Below are 16,612 nucleotides of genomic sequence, written 5' to 3'. Positions count from 1 at the left end.
TGAAAAGCTTATTTTAATTTCTTCAGTAGTACAATGTAGGCTAGCAGTGTGACTACAGCTAAAGTCATCTGACTACAGCCAACACAAACTGTTGTGAAGACAGTGTGATTAAATAATGAAGTGATGCTGTGTGTGTGTGTGTGTGTGTGTGTGTGTGTGTGTGTGTGTGTGTGTGTGTGTGTGTGTGTGTGTGTGTGTGTGTGTGTGTGTGTGTGTGTGTGTGTGTGCGTGCGTGCATTCGTGCGTGCATTCGTGCGTGCGTGCGTGCGCGTGTGTGCGTGCGTGCGTGCGTGTGTCCTGGTATTCCATACTTTGTGGGGAAATGTCTCCACACGGATAATAATAGTATTAGTAGTAAATGATTTGTAAAAACAATGATAACACCTTTTAGCCTGTCAATATTATGCAAACATGAAATCTTAAACACACAGTAGTACTTGCTGCTATTATTTTTGTTATTAATATATTATTTTCAACATTTTGATACTGCTAAAATCGTGAGTTTTGTGGGTTTAAATCAATGTTTTAATGAAAAACTTAACTTAAATGTATTATCTTTTAACCTCACCTGAAATAAATTTGTCGTACTGTTGGTAAGATTTTTCAAGAACCATTGCAGTTGCGTTTTCTTTCCTGTAGAATTTGCACACAAAAAACGCACAATTTGGGAGAACTCAAAAGGTAGCACGGAAAACATGGAGCGGATCGATGCTTCTGTTAGATATGATGTGTGACGCAGCTGTGGCTGCAGTGAAAGGAGACTTGTTGAATTTTGTCAATTGGGTTTCCTGCGTCAATAATTCTTAAACGATTTAATAATTTAATTCATTCTCACTTCATGAGAGACGCAACGTCCTGTTATACTGCGTTTCTGTATAATATTAATGGTGGTTTCTATAGCCGTGGCGACATGATGATTTTATTAAGAGGTGAATTGATTCAGGTAGGATACCACTGAAGGCCTAGATGTGTAATGCACCAGCCACTGATAAATATATGACTTTAAGTGCTGAATAAAGGGTCCTTTGTAACACTTACTATATAAAATATAATAAAGGGTGTCTATTCTGGAATCCACTGTCGCTTCAATGTATATCTTTCAAGTGATTATAATCAAGGTATTGATCAATATTGTATTCTTCTACACAGCTTCTGCGATTAACTTGGTTATAGAATCATATGTTGCTTTTATTTTTATTTCATATTATATTTAATTTATTTTATATTTATAAGCTTTTATTCATCTTCCATCACTAGAGAATAATGGTGAATATTGTCTGTACCTTTTACAGAGAGAAAGTACATGCTATCAGTATATTTTGGGAAAGTTTCTGGTCAGAGCTGGAGCTCGACCAACTCCAACCTTGAAGAAGCTGTGTATGTGTGCTAGTATTCTATGTTACAGATCAGTATTGGTGGACAACTGGCATTCTACTTGGGACCTGGAGGCCCGTATTCACGACCTGGAAGGTCACAACATGCCTGCGGTCCAAGCATCGGCAGCGTGATCGATGGAAATTTACAATGATTGTCTATTTTCTCTTAGCCAATTAGAATAATTCAACCTGCAGTAATGACGTAGATGTACGGTATGATTGTGCCGTGAAAATGTATTGCACGAGTCTACGAACTCCTTGTGACACTTGAAGTTGGCTTCTGCTGAAACTGCAAACTATCCTTCACTAAAATTGTCTTCTATTTATTATAACTCTGACTCCAGGTCTTCATTCATCATATCTGGTCTGGGTCTTTAACTGTAAATTCCCCTACAATACTTAAAAATATACTTGACCTTTACTTAAGTATGCATACTTTTTTGTCAGGGGTGTAGATTAGAGAACGGTTTGCAAATCTACCTTGAAATTTACCTTCAAGGAAAATCCTTATATTGTGTGTTGAAAAAATACTGAATATATATATTTTTTTTCACTCAATTAGAAGTCTCTCCACTTGAATCCACAGGTCTCTAGTGTTCCACTAAACACTTATCAATTGAGAATAGAAGTAAGAACTCTATTGTAGAGCAGTAATCAGACAGACTCCAAACGATGCCTTTGATTATGCTTTATTCACAGCCAGGAGGACCTCATATCAATCACAGAGAATCTCACCAGAATACAACAGTTTATATAGGATAGGTACATGGCAAAGGTAACATGACTAATTACATAATTTTTCTCTAATATGATTGGTTCAACATATGTGCAATTCAGCAACAACCTGACAAAGCTACATTTATTTTTTTGACTACTTTAGCTTCTTACTTAGGTCATGGGGTAATTATATTTAATTAGCCGTCTAGACATGTCCATATGCTTCTGTTATTTCTACAAACTCATTTTGGCTTAACTGTTGGTACATTTTGTTCTCAAAAGCATGTGAAGCCTGCAAGAAAAATAAATCAAGCACTGAATTGATTTAAGTAAAAGAACTCAAGTATTATTACTCAAATATTATTATGCAAAATTAATCTCATGACTCTTTCCGTTGGTTAAATCAGCACGGTTCACTGCATGTGTGACCACAGGTTGTTGGGAAACATTTCTGTCCGGCAGGGCACTGACCATCATGGGAACAGTATTCGGCACACATTGGAGTCCCCCTCAGTAGGCAAAGACTGCATGGATAGAGATTCAGATTCAGACACAAAACACTCAGGCATGAATAGCTAGTTCCCTTTCAGTCGGTCACGTTCGACGTACGTCGGAACTGACCGACGAATTGGGATCTGATCTCAGAGACCAATCTACTTCGAGTGTATTAAAAACGAGCCAATGGAGATTGGCATTCGATCCACGCATTCCACGCACCGCCCCGCAGTGCGGGTATAAATAAGGAAGTGGAATGCTTGATCATTGCCTTTTTTTTCGGAGCCGAACAGCGTCATAGCTGTGTCTACGAAGAGTGTTATTCGAGTCTCGTGAGAAGGATTGCTGTTCCAGTGCGGGTGTGACGGCGCTTTTCAGCGGGTGGCCGCTTCAGAAGAGATAAAGAGCTGGTTTTGTTGGTTGGCTGGGCGTTTCCATTTCTGAGTGCTCACGCAGGCTTGCACTATCTGAACTGCGTGAGCCGCGGTCATCTCCCTGAGTGCTTCAGCACTGAAAGAGCGGTTTTCCTTTTCTAAAAGAGCAACACGGTTTGACCCTGCGTCTTTTTCAAGATGTCATTCAAACCGTGTGTTTCTGGATGCGGTTGTTTCCTGTCCTCATTTGACGGCCACGATCTCTCTCACATATAAACATGTGTGATTGCGTTCGTGGGTGATCCATGCTCTCTCAGGAGAGCATGGTCACGTCGGCGCGTTGTTCGTCTCACCTTTCTCGTAAGGGCTCGAGCGTTCAGCGCGCCGTGTGCCGTTGAGCGCCGGCTGACAGCGGGGGTTGCCACGGCAACCCAGCGCGTCACTCGGCACTCTCTAGATGCGCGGCCCAGACTATGAAACCTCAAATAGGGTTGAGTCCCTTTCCTTATTCCCTGATCTAGTTTCTTTTCTGGTGCATCAGAAAAGGACTACTTTAGCTAATAAGCTTTGGTGGACCTGAGGATTACAGTGGGGCATCCCCGCCGGGTACATCTCTTCGGGCCCCCACTCCTCTATCGCATCATGAGCATGCCGAGACTTTGTTCGTGGGTGGTTCATGTTCTCTCATGAGAACATGACCACGTCGGTGCGTTGTTCGTCTTGCCTTTTCATAGGGCTTGAGCGTTCAGCGCACCGTGTGCCGTCGAGTTTGACGGCCACGTTCACTGTTTCACATGCCTGCTGGTAGCTTACAGATGGGATTGCTGGTCCTTTTAAAACAAGGAGACCTAATGTTTCATTTGTGGCTCTGGCAGAGGACAGATGTCAATTGCTGCATCGGAGAGAGGGCTGTTATGCACTGGAAATGATGATGCTGAGTTTCCCACTATAATGGTGTGTGCTCTTGCTGAATCAGATTCAGAGTTGACAGCCATGCTTTCCCGGGTGGCTGAGGCGTAGTGCAACGCTTAAATCGCCTTGCCTACCCCCGTGCCTTTTTTCCCGGATGGGCATTGGAAAAATTAGCAGTATGGAACTATTTGGTGTCAAAATATGGAACACCAAAAGGGCCGAAATCTGTATAAATTTTTCCCTCTCTCACTACCCTCTGTCCTGCATGTATGAGGGTAGTCCCGACCCAGGGGTTATGCAGGAACTGCGTGCGGTGGTGGACCTCGCTCTCTGGGCGACGGAAGTCACTGCACGCTCCCTGGGTCAGGCGATGTCCAAACTAGTGGTCCAGGAACCGACTAAGTCCGACTAAGTTAGGTTCCTTAACGCCCCTGTCTGTCAGGCTGGCCTCTTCGGCGACGCCGTCGAGTACTTTGCCCAGCAGTTCTCGATGGCCTTGAAGCAGACAGAGGTGGTTTAAAAAAAAAAAAAAAAAATCCTAATTCGCAACACCTCTGCCTGCTTGTCGCCGAGGGCGCCCCCCCTGCGTCCGCCTCCGCCCCTGCGAAACCCAGGCAGCAGCCTCCATCTGGGAAGCAGGGTGCCGGACGTAAGGGAGGCTAAGGGAGGCGCCCAACCCACTCAGGGCTTGCTAGTCTACAAGCAAGCGTAAGGGCAAGCGGCCCTGAGATGGGCAGCCCAGGGAGAACAGGAGCTGCTCCGAGGGAGTTGGTGTCCGCACCCCTCCCTCACCCCCCCCGGAGGAGGACCGGGGGCCCTGACTGGTGTCAATACTCTGCCGCTGGCTCTCCGGAGTCCAGCGGTACCCACATTTTCAGAGCAGTTTCCTCTCTCCCTGGGCCCCAAGAGGGCCAGGTTGGCAGTGTGCAACGCCCCCGGGCCTTGTCACTTCTTTCCTCCCCTCCCTTCGCCAGGGGGCAGCAGTGTGGGCGCCGATAACGCCCCCGGGCCTTCTCACCCACACTCTGCCCCACCCTGGAATACTCAGACAACACTCCGGGCCGCCTCCGGGCCTCCCGAGTCGGGTCTGTCTATTCCGCCTCGCTGCCCCACCCCGGGTACGTCTGTGATGCCGTTGGTCCCGCTTGTGCGGTCTCTGGGCTTCGGCCCCCAGGCCGTCTCGCTGGCTCATCCGTACCATCAGACTCGGCTACGCGATTCAGTTCGCTCACCGGCCTAACAAATACAAGGGCATCCTCTTCACCTCCGTGCGAAGCAGCGATGCTCAGGTCTTGCGGTCAGAGATCGATGTCCTACTGGCGAAGGACGCGGTCGAGCCGGTTCCTCCAGCCGATATGAAGGCGGGGTTCTACAGCCCCTACTTCATTGTACCCAAGAAAGGGGTTGGGTTACGGCCAATCTTGGACCTGCGTATCCTGAATCGGGCCCTGCACAAGCTCCCGTTCCGGATGCTAACGCAGAAACGCATCTTCGAATGCATCCGTCCCCAAGATTGGTTCGCAGCGATCGACCTGAAGGATGCGTACTTTCATGTCTCTATCCTTCCTCGACACAGACGTTCCTACGGTTTGCGCTCGAGGGGAAGGCATATCAGTACAAAGTCCTGTCCTTCGGGCTGTCCCTGTCGCCTCGCGTCTTCACGAAAGTCGCAGAGGCAGCCATTGTTCCGCTCAGAGAACGCGGCGTTCGTATCCTCAACTATCTCGATGACTGGCTCATACTCGCCCAGTCTCGGGAGCAGTTGTGCGAACACAGGGACATGGTGCTCAGTCACCTCAGCCTGTTGGGCCTTCGGGTCAACCGAGAGAAGAGCAAACTCTGTCCCACACAGAGGATCTCTTATCTCGGTATGGAGCTGGATTCGGTCAGCCAGACTGCGCGCCTCACGGAAGAGTGGGTCCGGTTGGTGTTGAACTGCTTGAATTCGTTCAAGAGCAGGACAGCGGTCCCACTGAAATTTTTTCAGAGGCTCCTGGAGCATATGGCATCTGCAGCCGCGGTAACGCCGTTCGGATTGCTTCATATGAGACCGCTTCAACACTGGCTCCATGGCCGAGTCCCGAGGTGGGCGTGGCAGAGCGGCCAGTACCGGGTCCCAGTGACTCCTTACTGCCGCCAAACTTTCAGCCCATGGTCCGACGCTTCGTTTCTCCGGGCCGGGGTGCCCTTAGAACAAGTGTCCAGGCATGCTGTGCTCTTCACGGATGCCTCCTCCACGGGCTGGGGGGCCACGTACAACGGGCATGCAGTTTCAGGTCTGTGGACGGGACCTCAATTGCATTGGCATATCAATTGCCTCGAGTTGTTAGCGGTACACTTGGCACTGCGCCGCCTCAAGGGGCCGCTACGTGGCAAGCATGTACTGGTCCGTACGGACAGCACTGCGGCCGTTGCGTACATCAACCGTCAGGGTGGTCTACGCTCCCGTTGCATGTTCCAACTCGCCCGCCACCTCCTCCTTTGGAGTCAGAAGCATCTGAGGTCGCTTCGTGCCATTCACATCCCAGGTGCGCTGAACCAGACAGCCGACGAGCTCTCTCGCCAGTCGACACCTCCGGGGGAGTGAGAACTCCATCCCCAGGCGGTCCAGCTGATATGCGTTTCCCCCAGTGAGCCTTCTTGCACAGACCCTGTGCAAGGTCAGGGAGGACGAGGAGCAGGTCTTGTTAGTTGCGCCCTACTGGCCCAACCGGACCTGGTTCCCAGAACTAACTCTCCTCGCGACAGCCCCTCCTTGGCCGATCCCCCTGAGGAGGGACCTTCTTTCTCAGGGACGGGGCACTCTATGGCACCCGCGTCCAGACCTCTGGAAACTCCATGTCTGGTCCCTGGACGGGACGCAGAGGTTCTAGGTGGTCTGCCACAGGCAGTGGTGGACACCATCTCTTCTGCTAGAGCCCCCTCTACGAGGCGCCTCTACGCTTTGAAGTGGAACCTGTTCGTTGAATGGTGCTCTTCCCACCGGGAAGACCCCCGAAGGTGTTCGGTTAGTCTCGTGCTTTCTTTCCTGCAAGATGGGCTGGAGCGAAGGCTGTCTCCCTCCACCCTCAAGGTGTACGTCGCAGCAATAGCGGCGTATCACGACGCAGTCGAAGGTAAGTCCTTAGGAAAGCACGACTTAATCGTCAGGTTCCTCAGAGGTGCGAGGAGGCTAAATCCTCCTCGTCCAAACTCGTTACCCTCTTGGGACTTAGCTCTAGTGCTCAGAGCACTTCAGAGCCCTCCCTTTGAGCCTTTGCAGTCTGTGGAGCTTAAAATCCTGTCAATGAAGACAGTGCTTCTGACGGCATTGGCCTCCATCAAGAGGGTAGGGGACCTGCATGCACTCTCGGTCAACGAATCGTGCCTAGAATTCGGGCCGGCCAACTCTCACATTGTCCTGAGACCCCGGCCTGGATACGTGCCCAAGGTTCCTACCACTCCCTTCCGGGACCAGGTAGTGAACCTGCAAGCGCTGCCTTCGGAGGAGGCAGACCCAGCCCAGGCTTTGTTATGTCCCGTCCGCGCTCTCCGCGCTTACGTCGACCGGACTCAAAGCTTTCGGACCTCAGAGCAACTCTTCATCTGTTACGGAGGCCAGCAGAAGGGAAAGGCTGTCTCCAAGCAGAGGTTGGCCCACTGGAAAGTGGATGCTATCGTCTTGGCTTACCAGTCCCAAGACGTGCCTTGCCCATTCGGGTTGCGAGCACACTCAACAAGGAGTGTTGCTTCTTCCTGGGCGCTGGCTCAAGGCGCCTCGCTGACAGATATTTGTAGAGCTGCGGGCTGGGCGACACCTAACACGTTCGCTAGATTCTATAGCCTCCGTGTAGAGCCGGTATCTTCCCGCATCCTCGCCCCCAGTGGCCAGTAGCGCTAAGTGCCCATTCTAAGTGTCGGCTTGCAACGCCACTCCCGCCCTCTGGGCCGGATACGTGCGTCTATTTTTTCTCCAGTTGTGTTCCCCGGAAACGGCTAACCCTGTCGAGCTCCTCCGTCACCCCTGCGGTGCCAGACGTTGCGGCCGTCTGACGCCAGGCCTGCACCCGTATGCTTGTGAAACGTGTGTGTAGGCTGGGTTCCATATGTAGCGGTCCCCTCACGGCTACCCCATATGTGTATTCTTCCACGGTACCAGCTACCCTACTCGGCTAGCCCCGTGTCTTTCCCTTGACAGAGCCCGCTCTGTCGTCTCTGGGCGTGTTCTTTCCCCCCTGGGACCAGGCTGGAACCACCCCAGAGACTGCCATATGTTGCACTACCCTGCCAGGTTAGTCCTTATGTGTATTCTGCCACCTAGCCTTCTACTGAAGGACGTGGCTCCGCAGCGTACCATCTCCCGAGACGGGCACGCTTTCCCAGCGTTATCCAATAGTCACACTGGGTGGGTCTTGCAGAAACAGCAGTGACTGACCTCCCTGCTTGGAGCCCTGACTTCCGTACCATCTAAGACGGTGCAGTGCGCTCAAGCAGGACGCTGGAAGGGCCAGCGCCCTGGCGTTTTGGTAGGGATCCCAATTCGTCGGTCAGTTCTGACGTACGTCGAACGTGACCGACTGAAAGGGAACGTCTCGGTTACGTATGTAACCCTCGTTCCCTGAAGGAGGGAACGGAGACGTACGTCCCGTCGCCAGGTGCTGTGCTTCTGCTAGGGGGCCGAGTCACTAGTTCGGCTCCTCAGCAGAAAAAAGCAATGATCAAACATTTCACTTCCTTATTTATACCCGCGGTGCGGGGCGGTGCGTGGAATGCGTGGATCGCATGCCAATCTCCATTGGCTCGTTTTTAATACACTCGAAGTAGATTGGTCTCTGAGATCAGATCCCAATTCGTCGGTCAGTTCCGACGTACGTCTCCGTTCCCTCCTTCAGGGAACGAGGGTTACATATGTAACCGAGACGTTTTACTTACAGAGTGAATTGCATCCTATGTATTACTCATCATCTTTATTCATTTTGTAAAGCCACCCTGTGCATAAAAAAGGCTGAATTCAAGTACTTTTACCAGAGAATATAACATAAAATAATGCTTATTATTATTCTCATTATTATAAAAAAGACAAACTAAAAGGCAATGAGAAAGCTGACCTAAACATGAATATAATTAATAATTAATAACAGCATTAGTCTGCCATCAATGGCTCAAGCTTCCGTTACTAGCTCTAAAATGACATTTTGGAATTAGCAACGGAGGCTTGGGTTTAGATGCGTAAGAAATTAGAGTTTTTTAAAGACAAAACCTTACTAATGTCCTGAAATAAATCATCTGAACAATGTTTTGAGGTGTGGTAACCATATAAGCGGAATACTATAATACCTGTAACTGGAGCCATACACTGAGATCCACATCCATTGTTGCAGCATTTCTCATTCTTGGGACAGTCACAGTCATTAGCACACAACATAAAATGTATCCAGGTACACTCTTCTGCTGTATAACGTCTGCGTGGACACACTCCTGACTTCACTGTTATACAGACACATGACAGAGAAAACATATCATTGAATGCTGAATGAATTTTTCACAGTAAAAAATGTAAATAAAAAAGATTTTTGGAAGTTGCACCTATGTGTTATTGGAATACGTTTTACAAGAACTATTTCAGTCTTTCTACTTTAAAATGTCATGTTTTATTTGCCATGTGTTTTGACCAATCAGATTCAAGCATTCAACAGTAATTTAATAATACAATATAATATAATAAAATATAACATAATATAATAAAATATAATATGGGCTGTCAATCGATAAAACATTTTTTAATCGCGATTAATCACACATTGGTTCACTTACTGTGAAATTAAGCATATGCCATTTATCTAATTAAACACATAATTTTTGTCATCATGCTATATTCAACAAAGTAAACACAATCAGATTGAAGGATGATTCTCTCAAAACTTTATCTTCTGCCAGCTTCAATGATCATTGGAGACTCCAAAAGGACACCAAATAACCAAATATAAGGAGTCCATATAATTCTATTATATAATAAATGCACCCATGAAAAAAATGATTGCGTCATAACCACGCGACTCTCGGTGCTCAGTAGAGAAATTACCATATAGACCCAAGGAGAAGCTTGCAGGCAATCTTTTACTGTCTATGAGGCAATCGGGGGGACGTGGGGGCATAAAGTCCGATAAAGTCAAGGGTGAAGCATGTGGAGAAGCCCAAAGAGAGCCAAAAGCAAGGGGACAAAATATTTCAACAACGTGATTCAGATTTTACTTTGCACAACTAGGCCTTCTAGAAGATTTGTCACTGTCAGGTTGCTCATGTTGGATGTTGTCCAGGCGCAGGCACTGAGAGTATGTAGTGGGGCTTTTAAAACTACACCAGTTGCGGCATTGCAAATAGAAATGGGGGAAATGCCACTGGACATAAGAAGGATGCAGTTGATAGCGAATCATTGGGCTAATTTGCAAGGACATAATGATGGTCACCCTACAAAAGGGGTGTTAAATGAGTGTTGGGAATATGAGAAATGTAAAAAAGATAACTTTGGACGAATAGGAAATGAAATAGTAAAAGTGATTGGGGTGCAAGATATGAAGATTAGCCAAACAGTGGTATACCCCGCAATGGCTCCATGGCATATGATATGTCCTGAAGTAGATTGGAAGTTGTTAAAGATAAAACAAGAAGCAAATGTTGATTTGGTTGATGCTTTTAACGTACATAATGGAAAAGTATAAAGATGTTATGTAGATTTATACTGATGGAACAAAGAAACCAGAGACAGGAGTGACAGGATTTGGTGTGGTGATTCAAAAGAAGGGAGTAGAAATAAATAGAAGGACTTCAAATAATCTAGGAGTATATACAGTAGAGATGGTAGCCATTTTGATAGCTTTAAAATGGGACAAAAAATCAAAAATAGACAAAGTTGTCATTTGTTCAGACTCTTCATCAGCCCTGGTTAGCTTAACACTGCATGAAAACACTGAAATCCGGCACTATCCGGGCATGGTATACTCCTGTGTAATTTGATGTTTACCGGATGTATGTGGGAAAAAGCGGATCAGAGTAACACGGAACAGTATATTTCCAGAAAAACCCGGAAACCTCACGTATGCGGACGTATACAGGAATCCGTGAAATTTCACGGACATATACAGCTGAAACACTGCTGGGTGTGCTAGGACTGAAGACTGTTAGGTGTGAAGAAGACCTTTCATATGTTAATGACTGACACTAGTGCTGGCTGTTCTCAGAAGGAGGGGGGCAGCTGAGGACTTCAGGATTGAGAATTATCTCTGGTCTAGTGTAGGCTACAGCAAACAAGCTTTTTGCACAGAAAAAAATAATTCTTAAGGCCCTGAAACACTAAACTGAACTAGCAATGACTAAAGCCGACTGTGGGGTTGGTTCACGTTGCCTGGGTCTGGGCCAAACCATCAGAATGGTGTGTCAGGGCCTTAAAACCACTGCATGAAAAGAGTCTCTTAATCAAATATTTTTTATAAAAACAGTACAAAATAAAAACCCTGTCTGAACATATACGTTCACAAAAAAATCTGAATATGTAATGAAATAAACAAAGAAATGTAATGGAATTAACAAAGGATAATTAACCAAACATTTTAGACTATCCCCAAACAATTTTTGCAAAGTTTTACAAATTGTAGGCAATAATAGAATTAAATAAAAAGGAGATGAAATGTGGAAAATGAAAAAGTTTGTTTTAAAAACACCAAAAACTGATATGCTCAAAATAAAAATATGGAATAAAAAAGAGCAGGGATTCACTTGCTCAAGAAACACAGAAACACAAGCAGATCTTTCAGCTCTGCAACTGTTAACAAAAAGTGTCACTCCAAGATTCTTAACTTTAACACGCTGCAAAAGGGGGGCATTTTGAGGTTTGAAATCCACCACTCACAATAGATGTAGGTGCAACCAATAAGGTTACCAATAAAAATAAGGCAACCAATAAAAATAATCCTAATTTTACAGAAAAAAACGTCAGTTTTTTTACAGTATTTTCTTGTAATTTTGAATTATGTTTAAAACAATGTAAAATTACAAACAATATCTAAATAAACAACTTGACTGTTATTTTAAGGATTATATAATTAATGACAAATTACAGTAATTCTCATTTTTTTATACAGGAACATCACTGTATTATTTTTCTGTTTTCATAAATAACAAATTCATGCAAAATTACAAACAATATCTGTAAATTAACAACTGTAATACAATATTTAGCTCATTATATAAAAGGTTTATGTTTATGTCCATACTAACAATTTAACATTATTCTTTGTCTTTTTAAAGTAAATCTTATTAGTTTTATATTTACACTGTAAGAATAAAAACCTTAAAAAAAACAGCAGCTACAGCTGCAAAACAAAAACCGTAAAATAAGTCAAATATCTTAAGTCAAATAAAGTTAAAAAACTTCACAGAAATTTACATTAAACGTTTTAGAGAAAACACTATTAGTTTACAGATTTTTCCTTATTTAAATTAAGATATTTTACTTTAATTTTCTGTTTTACAGTGAAGGTGTATTTTTACATTCAAACTGGTTTTACATTCAATTCTGGATACAAATATAACAAAATATATAGCAAACTAAATATCAAACAATAATTGTTTTTAAAGAGTACAAATCTGCACTGCTCTCCAGGTTGAAACTTTCAAGCCTCTGCCCACACCACAAAACACCATTTGACCAATTAATTAAATATAACAGCAAATAAAAATAAATATACACATTTTCTAACTGTTGTTTAAAACAGGTTTTTTTCTATATTTGCCAGGCTATTTGCTGTCTTTCCGTGTTCTTTTGAGCGTGATTGGTCAATCTGAACGTCATCCAGAAATCTGGCCAATGACAGTGCGCGCCTTCCGTTTGAATTATACACCCGTTGTCGTTGCTCGTGGCTCGCGGGGACGCGACGCGATCGCGGCGTCTAATCTTCAACAGGACGGCTTCTTCTGTCCATTAATGGCATTGCATGGATCATTTTAAACCTGTTAAAATCTTATTTTGGACGAATTTTGATTGTGGGATGTCGACTGAGAACGAAAAAACATGAATACGAACAGACTAAGGTTTCAATGGCGGACAGCAGACGGCAGAAGGTAACGTAAACCCCTTTATATTTTTTCTACTGCTTATCAAGATATAACGTTAGTGCATTAAAGTCATATGCTAATCGTGATTAACTTACATATTCTGTTTCTGTGTTTTGTTGTAATACTGTTAAGCTAGGGCTGGGTGTTATGGCGATCTGATGATACTGACTATTGTTAGTGATTTTGCTGTAAACGTTAACATTACCGTTTTATATTGCGGAATGGGAATATAGCGTAAATAACGCAGCACTGACTGTACTAAAACTTTTTGACATTTTGACAAGGAAACATGCATGAATGTAGAATAATGAACGGGACATGCATGTGTTAAAATAAGCCTCTCTCAGACAGCAGGCGATCCCGAAATCAATTATCTTTCTGTAAAATGCACACAATTATCTCAGAAACCTTGTCATGTGAGTATTCACTTGATTTAAACAGTCAGTTATGTCTTAAGTAAGTTAAACAGTTCAAGTTAACGTGGGGAAACCCGGATGCGTGTCATTCTGTGCATCCGTTCTTAAAGGGGCTGCAGCTTTGTCATAATTTTAATAAAACAAAAGAATAGAGAAGACCTTCTGCTTCTTTTAGAATCAAGTGATATTAATTAATTGAATATCATACAGTGAAGACTTTTAAAGCAGTATTATTCTGTAGCATTTTAATAAAATATCCATCAAAATATATATATATGGTGATATCGTTATTGTAAAATAAAATTTCTCATGTATGTATAATTATATGGTCATAATGCCCATCCCTACTGTCAGCTAGTTTTAAGATCAAGCTTGTCATAAAATGTAACAGAGCTTTGGAATGAATAATCTGAGATCATGTACACTTGTTCAACAGAGAGGACAGGAAACCACCATCCTTGGACTCTGAAGAATTATAGGCAAACCAGGATTTTGGATCTACTGTGAAGTTTTTGTATGGGCCTGGTGAGTATGTTTTGCAAGTCCATGTCCGTAAGTTGATAATTAATATTAATGTTTTATCAAACAAATTAATATTCATTTGTGTGTGTGCATGTTTCTTCCCCCCTCATGATCCAGAAGTTTTGGATCCATGATCCTGAAGAACTTTTACAGATGTTGACCCTGAATGTGTAAAAGGTAATCTTAAAAATGTTGTCATTATTTTAATATTCTCTGTTTTTTTCTGTAATGTAGACGCATGCGTTTTCTGTGAAGTTGCTTTGAAACACTATCAGGGTTTTTTCTACATTGAAAATGTTTTGCCGGCCGCCAAAACAAATTTTTGTCCCGCCAAAGCCTTATTTGTTGAGTTATTGTGATTTGTGATTGATGTAGTAGATGACTGCTGCGCTTGCGTTAACTGAGTGACAGAGAGAACGACCAGTGAGCTCATCCCTCGCTCGCACTCTCTCTGTCTTCAAAATAAGCATTCTTAGCTTTCTAATGTTTCACATTTTACGTTAATCAAAATCAAAAGGTCGGAAGACCGAATCCATGTTGCACGTGGCGCTATCAGACGTCTTCCTTTAATTACCGCTGGGTGTGAAATGCGCTCAAAAAACATTGACTGATTCTCTGACCAGCTGACATAAAGCATACTTTCAATAAACAGGAAACAAATCCTATCCGGTTATGAAGTGTTTTCTGTGTGTTGACAAATCTTTCGCAATGTTCTAACAGACGGGATTCACACACAACGCGTCTGCTAATGTCCGATTCGCCACATTATGACTCCTTTGAACCGAATCATTTTAACGACTGGTTGGAACTGATCTGTCCAACACTGAACTCACGAATCAGTTTAATAATTTACTCAGAACAACACCTGAAATGAGAACACAAGTGTGCTTACCCACTTTAGCAAGAGTGGATAGTAAGAATTATTTTTAATTATCAACAGTCTTTCAGCTTATTTATGTGGACAATGTGTAGTAAAATAAATAGCTTAAAATCATTTAGTTTAGACTGGAGTGAGGTGAACCCAGAACAAATTTGTTGTTAGCTAGCTGATTGTATATGGCAGAAAATTGTATATGGCAGAAAATTAGGCTATTTGTTCATTTTTTTAATACTATTTTTTTAATATTGATATGATTATATACCAAAACAATTATCAGTAAATAGTGTAAAAATGAGGAACAAAAACAAACATCAAGGTATCAAAATAAGCAAAAGTTACAAACTTTTTTTGAATTTATTTCAAATTTATTGTCAGTATTGCGCTTGCAGATCAAGTGGGTAGGGTATTTTTTTTTAACGTGCGTATGTGTGTGTATGGATGACCATGTCTGTCAGCCACCACCGAAGACCATTTTTGACCCAGGAAAAACCCTGAATATGTATTGTGAAAAGCGCTATACAAATACATTTTAATTGAATTGTTTTACTTACTTTTATTGGCATTAACTATATATTATTAATGTATTATTTGGCAGGTCGCAAGATGTATTTTATTTTGTGAGACTTTGCTGAGGAAGTATTCTTTGGCTCAGTCTGAAAAGGCCCAGAAAAGAAACACTATGAAGAACATCACACAGAACCGTCAGAGAAAGAGACGGGTAAGTTAAGAAACCGGTTAAGCTTTTCCCCCCCAGAATGTTACTATACTCCTCTCTGAGTTTTAGTGGTTAATTTACTGTCATGTTTTGCAGTTGCTGGAGACCAGGTCCAGGGTTGCACAAACCAACACAGAACCTGTGGAAGACAGCAACTATAGACAAGATGTCTGAAGATGCTGCTGTTGTTGATGGAAGGCCAGTGTGGATGGTTAGGCTAGCTACTACAAACCAGACTAGACTGACCCACACTACACATCACATCACCAGCCCATCACGGCAGTTTGAAAAAATGTTCAAAACTCAAACAACATTGTGTTAGAGTTGGTCACAATTCTTTTATAATTATAATTTTAATATTCAATTGTTCCATTTTATATTTTCTTTATTCCTATGTTTATATACTTATACTTTTATTGGTTCCCATATATAGAGTATTTACATATATTTTATATACACTTTTTAATTTATAGATTTCTTTGTCTCGTTTTATATTGTATACTTTGTATGTTTGTTCCTTTTTAGATGTCCATGTTGCTTTTGATCTCCACGTTTTGTATTGTTGTTCCTCTTACGCCGCCTTCCTTTAGAAACATTTTGTTCACTTATCTTTTCCCCCATTAATTTTAATGTATGTTTATAATGCTCTTTGTTCTTTTTATTTGGTTATATTGTTTACTTGGAATATTTATATGTATTTTAATATATTTTATATACACTTTTTTTGTCTTATAAATTTATTGTTCTCATTTTATATTGTTTAAGTTGTATATTTATTCTTTTCCTTTTTATGTTCACTGTGTATTTTATTCCTTTACATCTGTCTTTTAAATGCATTTTGTTCATTTTTTTTCCCTTTTTGTTTCTTTACCAATTCATTTTAACGTATATTTATGTTCTTTGGACTGTTTATATTTTTACATTTGTTCCTTTACATTTTCATCCCTTTTAAATACATTTAGTTCACTTGTTTTTGTTTCACCATTGTTTTAATGTTCATTTATAATGCTGTTAAGAATTTTTTTTTTTTTTTATACCTTTTTAATAAATATTTCAGACTTTCTCAAATTGTTTTGTGTGTATTTTTCTTTTGGGAGGGAGAGGGGATTATTTTT

General features: G+C 42.8%; 1 long non-coding RNA gene across 2 annotated transcripts; it reads left to right on the top strand.

Moving 5' to 3' along the window:
* The first annotated feature begins 13,269 nt into the window (after positions 1 to 13,269).
* LOC307118495 lies at positions 13,270 to 15,719 on the top strand. Of its 2 annotated transcripts, XR_013815551.1 has the most exons (4): positions 13,270 to 13,905; positions 14,020 to 14,079; positions 15,378 to 15,500; positions 15,594 to 15,719. It is a non-coding gene; the product is annotated as an uncharacterized lncRNA (long non-coding RNA). The 2 variants fall into 2 exon arrangements; XR_013815552.1 differs by having other exon boundaries at positions 13,270 to 14,079.
* Positions 15,720 to 16,612: the final 893 nt, after the last annotated feature.

The sequence above is a fragment of the Gobio gobio genome (assembly GCF_949357685.1).
Source record: "Gobio gobio genome assembly, chromosome: 22".
NCBI classification, from domain to species: Eukaryota; Metazoa; Chordata; class Actinopteri; order Cypriniformes; family Gobionidae; genus Gobio; species Gobio gobio.
This window is presented reverse-complemented; position numbering and strand designations above follow the sequence as displayed.